At 41.8% G+C, this 19,890-nt stretch overlaps 1 long non-coding RNA gene across 2 annotated transcripts; it reads left to right on the top strand.

Annotated features, from left to right (window-relative positions):
• Positions 1 to 1,268: 1,268 nt before the first annotated feature.
• LOC107306103 lies at positions 1,269 to 19,579 on the top strand. 2 transcript variants are annotated; one of them, XR_004305621.1, is made up of 4 exons: positions 1,269 to 2,732; positions 7,923 to 7,991; positions 8,447 to 9,881; positions 14,037 to 19,579. It is a non-coding gene; the product is annotated as an uncharacterized LOC107306103 (long non-coding RNA). The 2 variants fall into 2 exon arrangements; XR_004305622.1 differs by having other exon boundaries at positions 1,273 to 2,732; positions 9,778 to 9,881.
• Positions 19,580 to 19,890: the final 311 nt, after the last annotated feature.

The following is a 19,890-nucleotide window of genomic DNA, read 5'->3' as shown; positions in this document are numbered from 1 at the left end:
CCGTCCAACCTGGTCTTGAACACCTCCAAGGATGGGGCATCCACAACCTCACTGGGGCAGCCTGTCCAGGACCTAACCACTCTTCTAGTAAAGAACTTTCCCTTAACATCCAACCTAAATCTTCCCTTCCTTCAACTTAAAACCATTTCCCCTAGTCCTGCTATTATCAGCCCTTTCGAAGAGTTTACTCCCCTCCTGGGAGTAAGTTCCCTTCAGGTACTGAAAGGCTGCAATTAGGTCACCCCGCAACCTTCTCTTCTCCAGGCTGAACAAACCCAACTCCCTCAGCCTGGGAGCTGAATATTACTTGCAGTGAGGAAGTAAAACCAGAAGGCTATTTGGATGTACAAAAGATACTGGGAAGTTGCGTGTAGGATGTGGGAGTCAGCATAAACTTCTAAATGTACCTGACTCTAAATGAGAGTTACAGTTCAAACTAGATTTCCTGACACTCAAAAACTTTAATAAATACCACTACAGAAACAGACTAGTTCAAATCTTTACACCACCACTGCACCAACAAATCAAACTTTATTTCAACAAACTTCAAGAAATATAAAAAAGAGTAAGGAATCTAAATGTGATTTGAGGAATTTTCTGTCTTCCTTACAATTAATTAATACTCAAAGCATATAACAACCAGCAGATGTCTCTGCAGCCATCAGATCAGTGGTACACACAAGAGGAAAAGCAGGGAGGGAGAAATTGACAAGTGGGCATTTTTTCTTGGAGAAATCTTCCAGAAGTGTCAAACCTACAAAGAAGATTCTGAAGAACATTGGCAACAGTATGATAGCACTCCCTAGGATGAAAACAGCACCTTGCTTGGATTTACAATTTGGACAACAAATGCCTGAGTGTACTATCATATGGGTTATCTGAAATGGAATTTTTTATCTTTGTCATCTTTGCCCATATTTTTTAGGCTATTTTCATTATCAGATGTTCCGTGAAGGCAGGCTTGCCTTTGACATCCTGGGAACTGGCCTGTGACTGTGGAATAGACTTCTGCAGCAGAGGAAAGCTGTCACAAGCATCCCCTGCTGTGCTCCAATGCAAGGCATGCAGCTTCAGTCATTCTTTCACTGAAATAGACACCACAACACATCCAAAAATAGTATATACTGTAGCAAAACAAGACACTCTGCTGTACCTAGAATTCCCTCCACAGGGATGAGCGGAGCAGAAAAATGAGCAAGATGATCGCCATGAGTCATGCTATTTAATGCACTACGGTAAGACACTTAAATGTTATGACTATCAAAGTGGGAGAAGCAGCTACTATCTGATAATAAAGCATGTTTTCTACCACAGTGAACTGATTTGTAAAACTAGTGAGTTGCTGACTTGCAGTTGAGTGTCTACTGGTAGTATCATTTTTATTAACCCCCGCAGAACCCCTGCCAGTAGTACATGGGTGGTATTTGTTCCTTTGTACAGAAGCTGTACCCCTTGCCATAAGGCTATGCCTAGAAGCTTAGCTTATGAATTAGGACAGCCAAAAAGAACAGGGAGCACACTGGGAAGGCAGAAATGATTTGAAGCTATTCTTACTCCTCTTGATCCAAGAGCAATCAATTTCAACGCAGCCTATCAATAGCACCTCTTCCTTCCTCTCATCCAAGAGGCTGTCAGGTGTGAATACAGGAGCCACATCTCCTATTCTGGAGCAATGCTCTGGGCAGTGAGAAGCACAGGATGGGGTTTCATGCTGAGGAGGGACTCCTTGTTCCACCTCGTGTCAAGGAGGTGAATTCTGCTGAATCCCCTGACCATAAGACCACATGTGGAGTAAAGTTCCATATTTAGAAACTGTTTGTATCTGTTACTCCAATCATGCATACAGGCATTGCTTTATGAGAGGAAAATATTAACATTCAAATCACTACCCTTGCTTCTGCTTGCAAAATATAGTGTGTGCATATGATCACAGTTTATCTGACCTTCTAGTTCTTAAAATTACAGAGCCCCACTTCATTCAAGCAGTGAAAAGAGGAAATCCCAATGGCCTAACAGTTCTAGGCTGAAAGGCTTTAAAAATGTGACCTTTCTTTCCCTTTCTTTTCTGAAAATGGAGGCAGGTCATTCAGTTTGCAAAGGAAAAAAGCCAGATGGTGCTAGGTATCTTTCCTTTATGGCATGTGTTTGTACACAGTGTTTTCATTCTCCCCTTTCTTTAATTTCCATGAATTGCTTTTTATTCCTGCTCTTTATTCCCACCCCCCTCCACCCCCCAACAAATTTGCTTACATATTCTACAACTGTTTTATGAAAAGGCCGCACTTGATACCTGTGATGCATGATATATAACGCTGCACAGGACAAGTAACTGGTGTTGTTACGGATCTTCATCTTAATTATGAAAATTTTTTAATTTAAATGTAGGGCTGAGCATACAAAATACAGTACTGGGCCATCTGTTAGTTTTCCATCTGGGCTCATTTGCAGAATACATTCTGTTTCCCCCCTAAACACTATTTATAATCTTCCTTGGAAAACAAATATGACTAATCTGCGGCATGCTAAAGATAGCTATTTGCATGCAGCTTTTAATAGAAGTGGCTATATGGTTCAAAGTAGTAACAAAACACATTTATTTTGTTTTGCATGCAGGTGTAAAAGCTCACATGGCTTCTGCACACAAAGAAGCTCTCCGTAACACGCTGCTTTTAACTAGAGGAAAATGAAAATCCACAGGATATTTGATCACAAAGGAATATTTATAAATGATGGTGAGCACTGAGCATTTCCAAGGATTTTTGCAGTGATTCTGGAGTGTCTTGTGCATTTGGATTTCTCAGTCTGAAATGTCAGGCCTACAGGCCTGGTTTCTGACAAGGAGCACTCAGGTCATTCTGAAGTGTCTTGAGCTGGGTCTCTCCAGCAACCATCACAAGCCATCACAACCCTTATCCTCCACTTACCACTACAGAGAAATGAAGGCCTCATTCCCATATTACTTCACTATACCTTTGAGCCAGGTACCATGAGTCATTTTCTCAGGTCAGCCTTGCTTACACTAGCACGTTATCTCTGGCCAGACTCTGAGAGTTTCCAAAATGAAAAGCAAAGGTGGTCCTGTTTCAAAGGCTCCCTGATTTGAAGGGCAACCTTTTAGTAATACCTTATTCTACTCTTTCCCTGTTCTTGCTTTACCCCTGCTTTGTTTTAAATCTTCCTTAAAAGGCAAAAGCTGATTTCTTCTGGCGTAGAAACAGTTTTGAGTAAGCTGAGTTGTCCTGGAGTATTCTGGAGGGAAACAAAACTAGAAGAATAGTGTTCTAGAAAATGCACTAAAAGGTCTGGATTGCTTTTCTTTACTCCCTCTGGGTGTGTCATATATGATCTCATGCTCTTGCCCACCTGCCTTCCTTTGCCTGCTTTAACTTCTCTTCAAGAGATTTATATTCCTGCCTTGTTTTCTGTAATACCTGGCTAAACAGCACTGTTACGAGGTGTAACTTTCAGGTGCCAGTACAGTACAGCTCACCTCTATTCCCACAAAGATACAGTCCCTGGATATTAACTTTACAATGGGCTGCAGTTGGAAAGGTACAACATCCATGTGCAGAAGAATACTTACTGTAGCACCTGCAAGAGCTGAAAAGTCTGTGTAGCAAGACAACTTTTATTGTATGCTAACAGCAACAAAATTATAGTCCAAAATGCCTCCTGTCTTTTTAATTTCTCCCTGTCAAAGATGAACAAGAAGCCTTTTCTTAGAGTGCTGTATGCATTTACAATGAAACAGAAAATCAGAACAGATGCAGGAGATACAAAAGAGAGACAGCACACTGAGTTTAAATGCCTACAATGCAAATATTAGTAGCTATTTACTAACAATTTAATTAACTTCTTCCCCCCCCCCACCCATGCAACCTCAATTTCAGATCTTTTGAATGCCATATGGCAATTGAGAGTGCATTTTGAAAACTTTCCCCCTAGGTGATTTCATCTTTAGGGCTGATTGTGGCTTTAGGACACAAAGCATATTCTTGCTGCTTGTGGTAGGCAAGGGTGCCCAGCTGCTTAGGTAAAAATGAGCAGTGTGACACTGATATTAACTTTGGTCAAACTTTGCACTACATAGTATCTTCCTTCAAAGTGCTTTATATCTCTCTGTGTGCAGAAGCTTCAGTTCCTGCAACCAAGTGTGTTGTTGGCTTTTGCCCTACACTTATCTCAGGCATNTTCTGCTTGTGTCAGCTGTGTTTACACCCACTGAATTGTACCATGGCTGTTCTTTCCATGGGTTGAAGGAGAAAGTACATGTTTTCTGGTGTTTGTTTGTTTGTTTTTGTTTTGAAAAGGCAAAGCTGAAATCTTTACATGTGTTTGAAGCAGAGACACAGAATTAAAGCTGCACCATAGAATAATAGAATCACAGAATGGCTCAGGTTGGAAGAGACCTCAAAGATCATGAAACTCTAATCTCCCTGTCAAAGGCAAGGCTGCCAACCTCCACATTTAATACTAGACCAGGCTGCCCAGGGCCCCATCCAACCTGGCCTTGAACACTTCCAGGGACAGGACACCCACAACCTCTCTGGGCAGCCTGTTCCAGCTCCTCACCACTCTCTTAGGGAAGAACATCCCCCTGATAGCCAGCCCAAGTCTTCCCTCCTTCAACTTAAAACCATTTCCCCTTGTTCTGCTATTATCTACCCTTTCAAAGAGTTGGCTCCCCTCCTGTTTATATGCTCCCTTTAGGAACTGGGAGGCTGCGATGAGGTCACCCCACAGCCTTCTCTTCTCCAAGCTGAACAAGACCAGTTCCCTCAGCCTGCCTTTGTAGGGATGGTGCTCCAGCCTTCTGATCTCCTTTGTGGCCCTCCTCTGTGCCCTCTCCAACATCTCTCTGTCTTTCTTATACTGGGGCTGCAGACCTGGACTTGGGACTCCAGGTAGGGCTTCACAAGGGCAGAGTAGAGAGGGACAATCACCTCCCTCTCCCACCTGTTGGATCTCAGGATACCACTTGCTTTCCAAGCTGTAGGAGCGCACTGCTGGCTCATGTTCAGTTTTTTATCCACCAGGTCCACCAGGTCCTTCTCTGCAGGGCTACATTCACGGACTGCTCCCTCCAATCTGTATAAATGCCTGGCATTCCTCCAGCCTAAGTGCAAAACCTTGCACTTTGCTGTGCCGAATCTCGTAAGTTTCACCCAGGCCCACCTTTTGAGTCTATTGGGGATTTCTGAATGGCATCCCTTTCTTCCTTTGTGTCAACCGCACCACTCAGCTTGGTGTCTTGCTGAGTGTGCTCAATTCCATCATTAATTTCATCAGTAAAAATGTTAAAGAGCACTGGTCCCAAGACAGCCCCCTTGGGGACACTGCTCGTTACTGGCCTCCTCCTGAATATAGGACCATTGATCTACCATCCTTTGCCTTACAACCAGTTCCTTATTCACCAGGTTGTCCACCCATCAAATCCACATCTCCCCAATTTGGAGACAAGGATGTGGTCAGGGGCCATGTCAAAGACCATGAATAAGTCCAGGTAAATGACATTGGTTGCCTTCCCTTTGTCCACCAGTGCCGTCACCCCATCATAGAAGGTCACCAGATTGGTTAGGCATGACCTTCCCTTGGTGAAGCCATGCTGGCTGTCTTGGATCATGTGCTCATTTTCATGTGATCAAGCACGTCATCCAGAAGAATCTGCTTCATGATCTTCCCAGACATGGAGGTGAGACTCCCTGGCCTTTAGTTCCCTGGGTCCTCCTTGCTCTCTTTCTTATAAATGGAAGTGACCCTTCCTCCAGTCATCCAAGATCTCACCTGAAAGTATGACTTTTCAAATATGATGGAGAGCGGCTCAGCAGCCACATCAGCCAGCTCCTTCAGAACACTGGGATGCACACCATCTGGCCCCATAGACTTGTATACATTCAGTCTCATGAGGCAGTCTTGGGCTTGGCTCTGTCCTTATACAGTGGGAGAGGGGGGGGGGGGGGGTTAATCTCCCAGTCCCCACCTAGAGGTTGAGGGATGCAGGGCTCAGGGACGTGAAAAATATTAGAATCCTGGCTGCCAGTAAAGACCAAGAGAAAGAAATCATTTAGTACCTCAGTCTTCTCCTAATCTGTTGAAGCCAGCTCTCCTTTTACATTTACCAAAGGAGGTACACTTGCTTTGACCTGTCATTTCTGGCCAATGTACCCGTAGAATGTTTTCATATTGTTTTTAACATCCCTATCCAAGTTAAGTTCTGCCTGTGCCTTGGCTTTCCTGATCCCACATCTGAAAGTCTGGATGGCATCCCTGTATTCTTCCTAGGTGAACATACTGGGACCAGAGTGTTTTGTTTTTTTCCAGGTAGTGCTGATCTTTGAAGCAGGACAGAGAATGGCTTGAGAGCTTTTCTTGTAACAGCAACTGGGGTAACTTAACACATATTTTAGTGTTCCTTCTTCAAGACTGGGTGACAGAAGGAAGAATGACAGAGGAATTGCTCTTTATCTTCATCCACAAATAGTCTAGGAGAGAAATAACTTTGTGTTTCCTTTTTATGGTGCAAGAGAACACATGTTCTAGTAAGTTCAGTAGCCTCTGTGTTGTAGTTTGCAATACCCCAGGGTCATGCAATGAGAGCTGCTGTGACATTGCATTTCTGCAATCAGCTTTGGATGGTGCCCCACAAGAAGTCCCACATCACTTGGGGAGTACTTCTCCAGCACAGATAGTTCACCTTCTTGCCCTGAGTTTTCAGAGAAAACTTAGAAGAACATGAATAAATCTTTCTAGAAGTTCACTGGAGTAGCTGAGCCCTCTCTTGACCCTTCGACATTCTCTCTTCCTAAGCCAGCCCCAAGACCCGTCCTTCCCCATCAAGTCCAAGGAGCCAGTCAGTCTGAAAGCCAGTCACTCTTCCCTGTTGCATATGTGTTCATAGAATCATAGAATTGTTTGTGTAGGAAGGGCTTTAAAGGTCAGTGAGGCTGCTGTGAGCAGAGACACCTTCAGCTCGACCAGGTTGCTCAGGGCCCCATCCAGCCTGACCATGAATGTCTCTGGGTAAAGGACATTCACCACCTCTCTATTCAGTCTCTTCCAGGTTCCTGTTCTGCAGGTGAGAAGCAAGCGGGTAAAGGAATCTCTCTTACCTAACACTAGACTCAGTAGTGGTTTGCCTTTCCAAAACAAAACAAAACAAAGCAGGACAAAACAACCAATGTACCCACACAACCTAATAGAATACAACAGCAGTACCAAAGAAATTACAACTTTTGTGGTGTGGGGGAAGTGACGTGAGCCTTTCAGTGTCCAGGATAGTGTAAAATCACAGGCAAAAACAGTGTAAGATCTTCATCGGTGAGCCAAGAGTGGTGCACAATTTTTGCACTGGATTAAAGGAAGAGGTTTTGAACTATATGTTAAAGTTACAAGGTGTACCTCTGCTTCACAGGAATAAAATTTACGTACCATGAATATACTGGTCAGTCTATTGCATATTAGTGTTTCAGGTTCAGGTAGAACACCTCAGGATAGAGTGGTTGCACAGTGGTTGCAGTTAAGTAGAAATGAGCCAGTTTTCAGAAAGACTAAACACCTCCACTTGTCATTAGCTCTCATGCAGTCTGTGGATATTCCAGACTTTTGAAAACCATGTTACTCATATTAAGACAACTGTGGTAAAACATACCTTCAGATTAATTCTTTGGCAAATAGTATGCTGAGAGGTCTGTCTTCAAGGCCACTGTTAGCTTAACCTCTGTGCTGTCTACTGTCATACAAATAGTTATTCCTTCCAATGGTATTTTGCAGAATCTCTTCTGCAAATTTCTTCATGCTTTAAGTTAAATTCTTAAAGTTATTGAACATGCTTTTTAGAACTACACTTAATGGGAAAAAAAAAAAAAAAAAAGAATAAAAAAGATAGATCACGGATTCATGGAACTCCTTTTCCTTTTTTCCAGCAGTGTTAAAGGAAGAGCTTCCATGGTGACATAGAAGCAATCACCCATTCAGCAACAGAAAGGCCTGTAGTAAGTTTAATTTCATTTCATTTATCAATATCTCTATTTCACATAATTTACTACTTAACACTTTTTTGTTTGTTTGTTTGTTTGTTTGTTATTTTTTGTTATTTTTAATAATCTAGGATGCTTGTAAGTAAATGTTCATTAACGTCAAGTGAACCAGCAGCCCATTCTTATCTTTATACAGCCTAAAATGTAGTCTCTCACCTTCTGGGATGTGTGCATGCTCAGTAATCCCTGAATATCTCTGAATTCCTGACTAGTGAATTAAAAACTATCTGCTTTTATTTATTTTTTTTTTAACTTTTGCTAAGTAGAAGCACTTTGTAAATGAGGAGAGCCATTTCTGGAAGAGCATTATGCAGATGAGGATCATGCATTTTAATGCTTCTCCATTTGGAATTTAATCTTGAAATAATTTTAATGGTGTTTTAAATAACAATTCTCTGAACCTATTACAGGAGATCTGATGGCATCTAAGCTTAGCTGGTGGAGACCACATGCGCTTCACATGCTTTTCCTTGGAAATTAAAGAAAGCAGATATTTGACAGGGACTTTTTAATAGACAGGTCAAAGTTATGAGTCCCTGAAATTAAAAATGATGATCAGAGAGGGTCAGTCCTGTCCAAACAGGTAAGAGTCTTTCAGAAAAGGTTTGCACAAACAGGTAACAACTCCTCATGTGAAAACCAAGGTCTAGTTCTGAAGGGGGTTGCCTGCCTTATCCTTTAGGATTTATTTATTTCCACTTTAGCCATTTTCTAATATTTCAATATGTGAAACCACATAGGTTTCACATATTGGTTTGATTGCAGGTCAGCTGTCAGATGTTTCAGTTGTAGATCTTGCACTTAGAGAGATCCATTAGTGGACAGAAAAACAGAATGATTTCATTCATAATGCAAGGGACAACTTTGAGATCTGTCTATAGCCATTGCCAACACCCTTGATAATGAAAAAGTACCACACAGTAGTCATTACCACTGAACAGCACCTCTTCATCATCGAGAGGCAGTACCAAAGAAAACAACAGATAGAACAACTTGAAATCATAATGCAGTTTTCCTTCTTACGTTAAGGGGAAGTAAAATCAAATAGTGGTATCCTTTTCACTCTGATGCCTCTGGGTGTGGTCTTACAAAGACCAGTAGCATGTGTTCAACTGTATCAGTTGAGACAATGCATCTTGAAGATCAAGGAGATAGGTGTTCTACTCCAGCTTGTTTCCATCTAAGCTTCACCAAAATAGTTGTGTGGATAAACCCTACCTAAAAGAAGAACCAGACAAAGAAATGAGAAAGATTGGAAGGGCACACTCTTTTTAAATGTCATTTTGGACACTTCCTCATCAGTGTCCTAAAACTCAGAACATTCTCTTGGGAGGTTGGCTACAATTGAATTCAGCCTCCTTTCAGCTCTGTGAATCTGGTTTCCACAGGGCTTTTCATTAAACAGTCCTCAGAGAAAAAAAAGGACTGAATACATTAAACCTTGGGCCATTGGGAGAAAAGAATAAAAGCAATATGTAAAAAATACCAGTGCATTCAACCAGTTTCTCTCTGTTCTTCCCTCCAGTCTAATTATGATAGGTATCAAGTCATGTTCCCTCATGTGCTCTGCCAAGTACATCATTTTACTGATGTAGGGAGGAGAGGGGTGGGGGGACTTAAATTTGCCTCCCATATGTGCTTCTTGGTAAGGAGTTAGCAGAGCAGACTGCCATGAGGAGTTTAGTGATGAGTGGTTACCTGAGGAAAAAAAAAACTTCAGTCTCACTGTCTGCTTTGTCAGTGCTGGACTCACTCCCTTGGAAAGATGGGCCTCAGGACTCTTCATGGGAGGAACTGAAAAGACTTTGACCTTCAGCTGCATACAAGAATCTTCTAAAGGCCATGGTAAGCATATTCTCTATAGCACAATTAAGCTGCAAACTGTCACCTGTTTTGTTGATGCATTTCCTTTAGAAAGTTCTCTTCCGTTTTGTTAAGTGCCTGACATGAACAGCTAAAATACTGGAGCCATTTAAAAGCCTCATATGCAAGACAGAAAAACACATCTAGGGCAATCACCACAACCAGTCCAAATGAAGAATCAATCAAGTAATGGTCCTGGAGCTCATCACTGCAATGAGCAGATGCTCTCTACAGCTATCTGAATGGAGGTTGTGATGAGGTGGGGGTTGGCCTCTTCTCCCATGTAACTAATGATAGAACTAGAGGGAATGGCCTCATGTTGCACTAGGAGAGATTCAGGTTGGATGTCAGGAAATACTTCTTCTCTGAGAGAGTGGTCAGGTGCTGGAATGGGCTGCCCAAGGAGGTGGTGGGGTCACTGTTCCTGGAGGTATTCAAGAAGCTATTAGATGCTGTACTGGGGAACATGGTTTAGGTGGAAATACTAGTGATAGGTAGGCAGTTGTACTGGATGATCTTAGAGCTCTTTTCCTACTTTGGTGATTCAGTGATTCCATGATTCAATATGAAATAACCTCACAGTCAAGGAGATATATACAATTACCACCACATCATCTCTCAAATACAAAGAAGGTGATACAGATTTGTTTGGCAACCTCATGGTTTTGAGGATACAAGGAGAGAAATAATTGTAACTACCTCTAGGAGGAGGAAGAAGTAATGTTATCAGGACTCAAAGGACCAAGTATTTATTGCACTACTGCAGATTTATACCTACATGTCTCTATTTAGAGCTATGGATTTACAGCTTAATGCCAGTGGAGTTAACACAGTGGTCAGTCAGTTCCTATGTATTTGGCAATAAACAGGAAAAATATACAGAAAAGAACTCACAAATCCAAGTTAATCAGTACAGAGTACAGTTTTAAGACATTTTGCAGCCCTGAAGTTTCAGTTCCCAATGGAGGGGTATTGGTGTCACCCTGGTTATGATGTTTCTTCAAAGAATGACTCATTTGTATGATTGGCATTCAGAACTCTCTATTCCTGAAAGAGACAAATATGTCCTACCCTGCCTCTCAGTAAAGTTATTCCATGAGCAGGCATCCTCACAATCATGGCATAAGCATATCTCTCCAGGAATGGCTGCGCAGAACTTCTGCCTTTCTCCTCTGTAGCTGTACCTTTTCAAGAACCACCTAATTAGAGAGTAAGCCATGAAAATCAGTCTCGGCATCCTGTCATCTATTCAGTCAGCTTACTGCTCAGTACAGACGTCTCTGATCTCCAGAGCCTGTGGTGGATTTTGTTTTCAATAGTGGCTAGAGTAAATCAAGGCATCCTACTGAAGCCACCTGGAGCTATGCCAGTGAGGTAAAATCATAGACAGACTGCATTCATCCTAGTGAAATCAGCCAATCTGAAGAAGGAATGGGGTAGGTTTCATAGAGCTGTGTGCAGGGATAGCGTCTTAGATAGTCATGTTTTGATTGCTGCAGAAATGCTACCCTCCCTTGTCTGACTACCTGGCTACATTTAAGCTTGTTATTGCAACTTCACTTTCCTTCCCATTGTCATTGGGCATAACTGTATGCTCAGAAATCATAGATGACTCCAGCAGGACTGACTGATAGAGGTGCGGGAACTGTAAAAGCCTCTTGGAAAAAGAGGTCTGCTCTGTCATCTCCTATCACCCATTCCTGAACCCACCTTTCATCCCAAACCCTTTCTGTCCTGTGGCTGAAGCAAAAACAGAAACTAGAAAATACTCTTTCGATCAGCTGTTAATTCTGCTTTCAGCTTTGCAGAGTTGTTTTGTTTTGTTTTGTTTTACCCAGACTCTTCCCTGTTCCCAACCAAGGCCAGGGGGCAGTTGCACCCAGAGGACCCCAGGCAGTATGACTGATGTCAGCTGTAAACCAGCAAAGGAGAAGACCTATTAAGAGCTATTGCTGAGCCACAGGGTCTACTTAAAAGGTCAGGGGTAGGTCATTGCTCACTTGGTAATGCAAGTAGCTGCAGACCCTTCAGAGAAAGTAAGAAGGGATTTATCTAAGAGATTTGCAGCTTAATCACTGTGGGGTTGGGTGGTTTTTTGTTGTCATTTTGTTTTGTTTTGTTTTTTTAAATGGAGATTGCCCTCACCTGCCCTCTGATTCAGAACTGTACAGATGGGAACCAGAGCCAGGAAAGTTCCTGCCTTTTGTGTGCATAAGATAAGCATTATGTGACTTCAGAAGCATAGCAGGAGATGAAGAGACTTCACTGGTCCTTATTGACACCTGCAGAAGATACACAGCAAAAGCACCCTCCACCCCCCTTGTGATGCTGTGGTGCTCACCTCCACCCTATTGACAAAGCAGTGGGCAGAAAACTCTGAACAGCAGCACATCTCCCCACCCTAGCACCTCCCTGTACAATTTAACTCCCATTGGAAATATATGTACTTCCTTTCTCCTCTACCCCTTCTTTACCAAGTTGTTTGTTTGTTTGTTTTCATTTAATCTCTCACAGTTTCTCTTGGCTGTTACTGGAAAATTACTTTTCTCCCAGTCAGAATCTTAAGCCTGTGTTTAAGAACTGTTGCACATTAACGTGCTTATGTGAATACATTCTCTGTTGCAGCATTCTGATTTATCTATGGATCTTTTTTCTTTCTTTTTTTTTTTTTTTTTTTTTTTTGGATACTACTGCTTTTTACAGCTTTCTATTTTATATACCCATTTGTTTTGGCTGTCAAAACATTTTTAATTTTAATTACTGAGTATCATGCTTCTGGGTATAAAACTGTCAGATAAATCTGAGTATCTGCATAAACATGTGGGGAACTGCATGTGTTATCACTCAGCAATTGCTGGTGGGCAGTTTGCAAGCTCTTGTCTGATCTGCGTTCAGCTGCTGTGGAACAGCATTGGTGTGATGAACTGTTGATTAGTTGTCAAACTGCATGCAGTTATGTCCTTGGCTCTGCCTAACACTGTGGGCTATTCAGACTGCACAAACCTTCAGCACAGGAGTGTCCACAACCATCTTTAACCTAGTCATTCAAATCCAAAGTGCTCATTTGTCAGGGCATCCCCAAAATGATTTTTTTCCCTATTTGTGAGAGAAAATTTAGCCTTGTTTTCTTCATGCAGTGGCCAGCAGACAAATGACTCCTTTTTAGGACTTAGGAGCCAAAACATGTGCTTGTGTTTTTCCTTTACAATAAAGATAAGCCTGTGACTGTGTGCAGTAAGTAGAAACCCTTTCTGTCCAGGAAGAGAATAGGAGCTCTTCTGCAGGGTATCCAGAGTACCCTGACTGTTTTTTTGCATTTCTGCAAAGTGGCCTCTCTTTCCCTGCTGAGACATTGTTTTATTGGTGCTGGGGCTAGACCCAGCCAGGCAGAGGACCCATTGCAATGGGACACAGCAAAGCCCATAGCAGTGAGAATCCCAAAACTGTCACTAGTGGCAGACAGCACTGGGCCGCAGCTGCTGTAGGTTTGTTACAACCTATAAGGTTTCTCTCCTCATCTTTCCCCAGTACCTCACAGTGGCTTTCTGCTCTTGTGAATATCTGGTGATGCATGATTATCTTGTCAAACTCACTGCTGGAGAGACACAGGGGAACAGCCCTTACAAGTTTCATATGTTGCCTACCCATCCTGTCTTAGGTTGCTATCTCTGCCTCTTATGTTTGTAACAGAAGCTCTATGAAGATGGGGCTGCACGTGCCTGCCTGTGTGCACAGTGCCTGGCACAGTGCAGGAAGCTCTGCACACCTGCACTACATATTGAAATTGCTATATAATAAAATGCTACCAAGGGTAGGTAGGGAAAAATGTCAGGGACAAAAAGGCAGCAGATACACCAACATCAGCATCCCATGTCAGCTGCCACAGCCAAAGATCTGGTGTCATGCTCCAGTGAAAGTTCTTTCCATTAATCCTGTTGTGAGCTCTCTCCTAAGCAGAGCTGATCTTTTGCCATACTTCTCTTCTGTATGATCCTCACTCGGCTTATGATGGTTTTGCTGCTTTTGCCACTAGAGCAGTTTTGTTTCACTGTCTTGCAAACAGCCTCTTCAAGCCTAAGAGACTTGCACTGACATTTTGATATATTTATCTTTACCTTTTGCTTTTTTCTGCTTCAGGTGATCAAATTGGATGAACTTTACTGCCATCTGGGGATGTAATATTTTCGTTTATGTTTGTCATTCTATCTTTTAATCTCATTAAAGAGACTCATTATGGAGTTTAAGGGATAAAAGAAAAAGCATTTCAGTGTTTTCACTTACTGTGAAAGCAAGTGGAGAAAAGACAGTCTTCTTTGTTGTCTCCTGAGAGTTTTTGAGGCTGAACCTAGCAAGTGAACTCGCCAAAGGGCACACTCCTGTCTGTGGATATGCACTACTTTCAGCATCTGTGGAGGACAATGCCAATGCATGGTAGCACTGCTGATCGTCCATGTGAGGCCCAGGGAACAGGTAAGCTCTGCCCTGTGTCTCAAACCCATCAAAATTGGAACTGGAGAAGTGTTAGTAAAGCAGGTGTTGAACATACCTTATTTTCTGCTGCTCTGTTGTAATCTCTTGTGTTCGGTGTAGTGCTGCCATGCACATTTAACACGCAACCATCTAAAAAGCCAATATTTGTGCGCATGTCTGCTTAAAATGGATACATGGTCTTGTACAACAACCAGAAAGTGCCATGCCAGAGATCTGGAAAATAAATCACCAGACTCCCTTGAAACTAAGGACAACATTATTTCAATGCAAAAACTACAGACTGTCAAAGGAGTTAAGTCTAATACAAACAAAAGGAGGTGTTTTTTCACTCAGCAGGTAGCAGGTCTGTGAAGTTCCTTCCCAGAGGAAACTGGATAAAAAAATGTTTGTATCCCACCATAGGAAGATGGGATTAATGTCCAGAAGACAGCATGTTACTCAGAAAACCATACCTGGGTCAGGAAATCCTGACCCTGAAGGATGGAAGATGGGAGAGAGTTCCAGGACATGGCAGGGGAATATGTTTATCATAGAATAATAGAATGGCCTGGGTTGAAAAGGACCACAGTTGGCCTTCCTGACTGCAAGCACACACTTCTGTCTGAAGTCCAGTTTCTCATCCACCAGGACCCACAAATCTTTCTCTGCAGGGCTGTCCTCAGCGAGTTCTTCTCCCAGCCTGTATAAATACCTGGGATTACTCTGACCCAAGTGCAGCACCCTGCACTTGGCCTTGTTGAACCTCACCAGGTCCTCATGGGCTCACTTCTCCAGCTTGTCCAGATCCTTCTGGGTGGCTTTCCTTCCCTCCAGTGTATCAACTGCACCATTTAGTTTGGTGTCATCTGCAAACTTGCTGTGGATGCACACAATTCCATCGTCTACATCAGCAGTAAAAATTCTTAATCCACCAAACAAATCCATACCTCTCCAATTTAGAGAGGAGGATGTGGTGAGGGACCATGTCAAAAGCTTTGTAGAAGTCCAGGTAGATGAAATCTGTCACGCTTCCCCATCTACCAATGCCATCACTCCATCACTGAAGGCCACCAAACTGGTCAGGCAGGATCCATCCTTGGTGAAGCCATGGTGGCTGTCTCGGATCACCTCTTCATCTCATATGTGCCTTAATATGGTAACCAGGAGGACCTGCTCCATGATCTTATGTTGGTCTTATGACTTCCCAGACATCTGTTAATGGCAAGTGGTGAAGCTGGACTTGATGTAACCTTCATTTGGGTCAGGGTGGTTCCTCTTATGTCATACTTTCATGATGACAATATAAATAGCACAGGTAACAGGACTGATGCAAAATAGAGGGAGATGTAAAATCATGGATTATTTTATAAGATTTCTGATTTCACTTTAGAGTTAATTCATAAAATGTTCTGTTTCAAGAAAGTAGCAAATGTATAGCGGTTCTGATACAATTCCACACAAACTTTCTTCTTATTTGCCTTAACAAAAAGAGTGTACCATCAAAGCCAGTAACCCTAACTCAAGCCCTTGCTTGATAATGTTTTCACAGGTGATCGTTTTTACTAAGAAATCTTACATTATTTATATGATCAGCTGGAACATCTGTGATATTTTGTGTTCTTTTTCAGAGGTCTGCATTTATATTTGGATGAGGGAACAGTATTAAATACAGCACTAGAGTGAACTTTATTGTGATAAAAATATTTTGCTTTACACTCAATGAAAAGGAATATTGATAAAGTCAAATAAATTAGTGTCTTGGTTATCCTCTTAATTGTTCTAATGGCCTTGATTCTGAGGTGGGGAGTGGAAGGAGAGTATGCAGGGAAAGTAACAAAAACTGTTTGCCCTTGAGATAGCATGAGGGCCAAGACTTTGACTAAATTGATGTAAGGTATTTTATCACTGTTGCACTTAAAGAGAAGATACCAGCAGCAGGGCAAAAAGCTCTTTGAAACCTATCCCACCTTCCCTCACAAATATTATCTGCTATTTCCTGCCCCAGCAGGGGGATGCAGTTGTAGCACCTGTGGTGTTTCAGATGTGCACTGAGTTGTAACAAACTGAGGATGTAAGGCCCCCACTTCATAAAGGACTTTTTCCAGTCAATTCCCACTGGTGGCATATGACCTTAATACTCTTTCTTCACTTCTGCCTTCTCACATGACCCACTTGTGGTCAGTTATCAAGCAACAAAATCTGTGTCAACCGGGATTCAATGAGAGTAACCATTAGCTTCCAATTACTAGTTGTTCAAGGTTTATCGAGCGTTGTGTCTGTAATTAGGGAACTAAGATGTAAACTGCAGTGTCCTTTACAAAGTCAGTCTTGTGGGAATAATTTCAAGAACCAATTGCTGTTGCTGGATAGTAATTGGGAACCCAGAGGGATTCACATATGAATAACAAATGAAGGAGCACAGTAGTAGCAGGAATTTATACCTGGAACGTTAGAGTTCTTAATGACCCCATTGAAAGGAATAAGGTCATTCGTTATTTGAAGGCTCATGAGACACTGCATTTTCTAAGGATAAAAATCACACACAAGGTTAGGAAGTAAAAATGTGAGACATGAGGGCTTTCTGATGTCTGTCAGTCAGGACTGCCAATGGTGTTGGCATTCTGTGACAGAACATTTCTTACATTTTTGTCACAGTAGCTTGAAGTCCCAGGTGTTGACTGCCTAGAAACAAAGCTTGAAGTTAGGCAAGGCTGTTTCATACATCTCATTTTGTGAGTGTTTTACATGCCTGAGATTCACAGAGCAGTGCAGATAAGTGAGTGGGTAGGGTTTACATTGAGGAGATTAAATGAATTTTAGTGCAAGAAACATTCTGGCTGAAGATCCAGACCAGATAGCACCTTCTAAAACATGTAAAACAAATTCACTTGTCTATTACAGACATGCTGAAGACCAAGAGTTAAATTTTCTAAATTATGCTGTGATAGTGAATATCAAGGCTTGAATAGCCATTGGGGTTGTATAAATATACTCTACACACACACTTTCAGATCACAGATAACAACATTTCCAATAATTTGGTTTGAAAACAAGACTTAATCCTGAGTTTCATCACATCTCGGCTAAGCAGTGTCATTGTAGTTTCTATTCTAGAAGCAACTTCCTTAAAAATATGAAAACTATTTGTATTAATTCTGAGATTTTCTGGCTGTATTCGCATGGCTGTGATAAGTTTGACTGGACCTAAAGAAGTCACCTAAAGGATGTTACTACCAGAAGTTTAAAATCCTGTAAATTAACATAAAAGAGTGCCTGCATTTTCAAATCTATAGCAACTTGCTTGGCAATAATACTGTAATTCATCTCCACTCCCCTCCTCCACTCTCCCAAAAAACATGAAAAACCACAAAAAAGGTAGTGTGTGAAATTCACTTTTGAGAGGAACCAAAACTTGAGCCTGCAAGGTTTCTTTCTCAGTTATTCGTGGTACAAGCTTCTCACACTGTTTCAAAATCTTCTTGGGTGTCCTGTCTTCTCTGAGAGCAGGGGCTGTCTGCAGCGTCTAGAGACTGCAGCTGAGTCTTTCCTCCACAAATGGACCACCAGCTCCTTGTTCTCTGAGTTAAATAAAATGTAGTTATCAGAAGAGGTATCCTATCTTTGACCGCCTATACTAACCTAAACCTTTCACCTGGGTGAGTAAGATATAACTGTGTTGGGTGTTTTTTCTTTGTTTGTTTGTTTGTTTGTTTGTTTTGGGTGTTATTTTTTAATAACTGAAGATGACCAGCTTACAGTAGTATTTTCTCCTTTCCCCAAATCCACATTTTCTAGTCTCGAAGAGGTTAATATTTGGCTGAATAGCACTACAAAGTAGCAATGTAGCTAATGCTCCCATAAAACAGTGTTAGAAAAACTCATGCTAATAAAGTCTAAAATCCACAGGGCTTCCCAGTTAAACAGAGAGAGAAAGCTTTGCAACTAGAGCTCTATCTGATTAACTGTCGCTTTGTGTCTGACACGTACTATTTAACTTTTAAAGAAAGTTCCATGAAACAAGAAAATGAGCCTGGTTTTGTATAGATTAGTGTCCGATGCCTCTGCATTCATGTGTCTGTAGTAAATTGGTTCCTTTGTCTCTCTCCTTTAGCCAGCACTGCCTTCAGATTCCCTATGTATCCCTGGAACAACTCCACACCATAATATCAGTCTAAGAAAGCATAGTTCCAGGTTACTTACAGAGGAGTAGCTGATGAACAGCCAGAAGGGCAGCAGCTGATTTTCATTTTTTATGTCATATTAATGAAGAAACCACGTTGATAGTGTCTCTGTTAGCCAGCCAGCCAACTTTTAATTTCCCATGGGACTTCTGTGCTGTCATATATTTTTGAAGTATCTATCCCAATCAGAGTTTCTTGAATTCATTTGTAAGATTTTAGAGTGCAGGTGACTGAAAAAAAAAAAAAAAAAAAAAAGCTCATTTTCCTGCAGAAACTAAGCTAATTATGTTCTGCTTATTGTTGAAGTGAACATTTCAGTAAGACTACAGATCTTTTCTAAAGCACCATATCGTTAAAATAGTCAATGCTTTTACTACCTCTGCATAGTATCCAGTATATACCAGTTTATTTTTTGACCTAGAGAATGCTTTTTATCATAGAGTATCCCGAGTTAAAAGGAACCCACAAGAATCAAGTCCATCCTATGGCTCCACCAGACCACCAAAATAAACGCTCCTTGAATTCCAGCACTTGGCAGACTGTGCAGACTGTCCTGGGCAGCATGTCCCATGCCCACTGCCCTCTTGTAAAGAACCCTTCCCCTAACCTTCCCTGACATGGCTCTATGCCATTCCCTCAGACCCTGTCTCTGTCACCAGAGAGCATACACTATGCTAACAGAACTATGCCATTATTGGCCCTGAACTTCAGTGACATGGCTCTGATCCCTTGTAGTATTTTAGTAACCACGTCAAAGGAATATCCTACAGTGTGACTGTATGGATGATTGGTTGAAGCTATCTGCTTATATTTGCCAGCTTGTTTACTTCTTTGGGAGAGTAGAGGCAACCTAAAAGGCAGAAGCTGGGAATGAGTGTGAGTTGTATACTTGGGTGCCTACACCAAAGACTTCACAGTTTTTGTTAAGCTAACATGTCATTTTTCCGGTCTTCTGTTTTCCAAGAAGGAAAGCATCCAAAAGTTTTTAAAATCTCCCTTCAAATAAATTGTGACAATCATGCTGAACGTGCCTCCTGGTTTCAGTGTTGCCTTCTGTTTGCTAGTTCTTTCATTTGTATTTCATATGAATGGGACAAGAAACAATTAAACTATCAACTGAGCATGTTGCTTCACTTTTCTAGAAGAACTGTACTTGAACTTAGCTCTTCAAATATTCCCAGAGGCCACTGTCAGCTTCCCTGACTGTGAGAGAGCTCCATGTGGACACAGACAACAACCCAGCAGACTGACATTAGAATAGATAGTGCTCTGACATTGCATCTACCTGCATGAAGTGCTCTAATACAATATGACTGAAAGGTCAAATTCCAGTTTCCTTT

The sequence above is a fragment of the Coturnix japonica genome, chromosome Z (genome assembly GCF_001577835.2).
Source record: "Coturnix japonica isolate 7356 chromosome Z, Coturnix japonica 2.1, whole genome shotgun sequence".
Taxonomy (NCBI): Eukaryota; Metazoa; Chordata; class Aves; order Galliformes; family Phasianidae; genus Coturnix; species Coturnix japonica.
The sequence above is the reverse complement of the archived record's forward strand: the minus strand, read 5'-3'. Positions and strand labels throughout refer to the sequence as shown.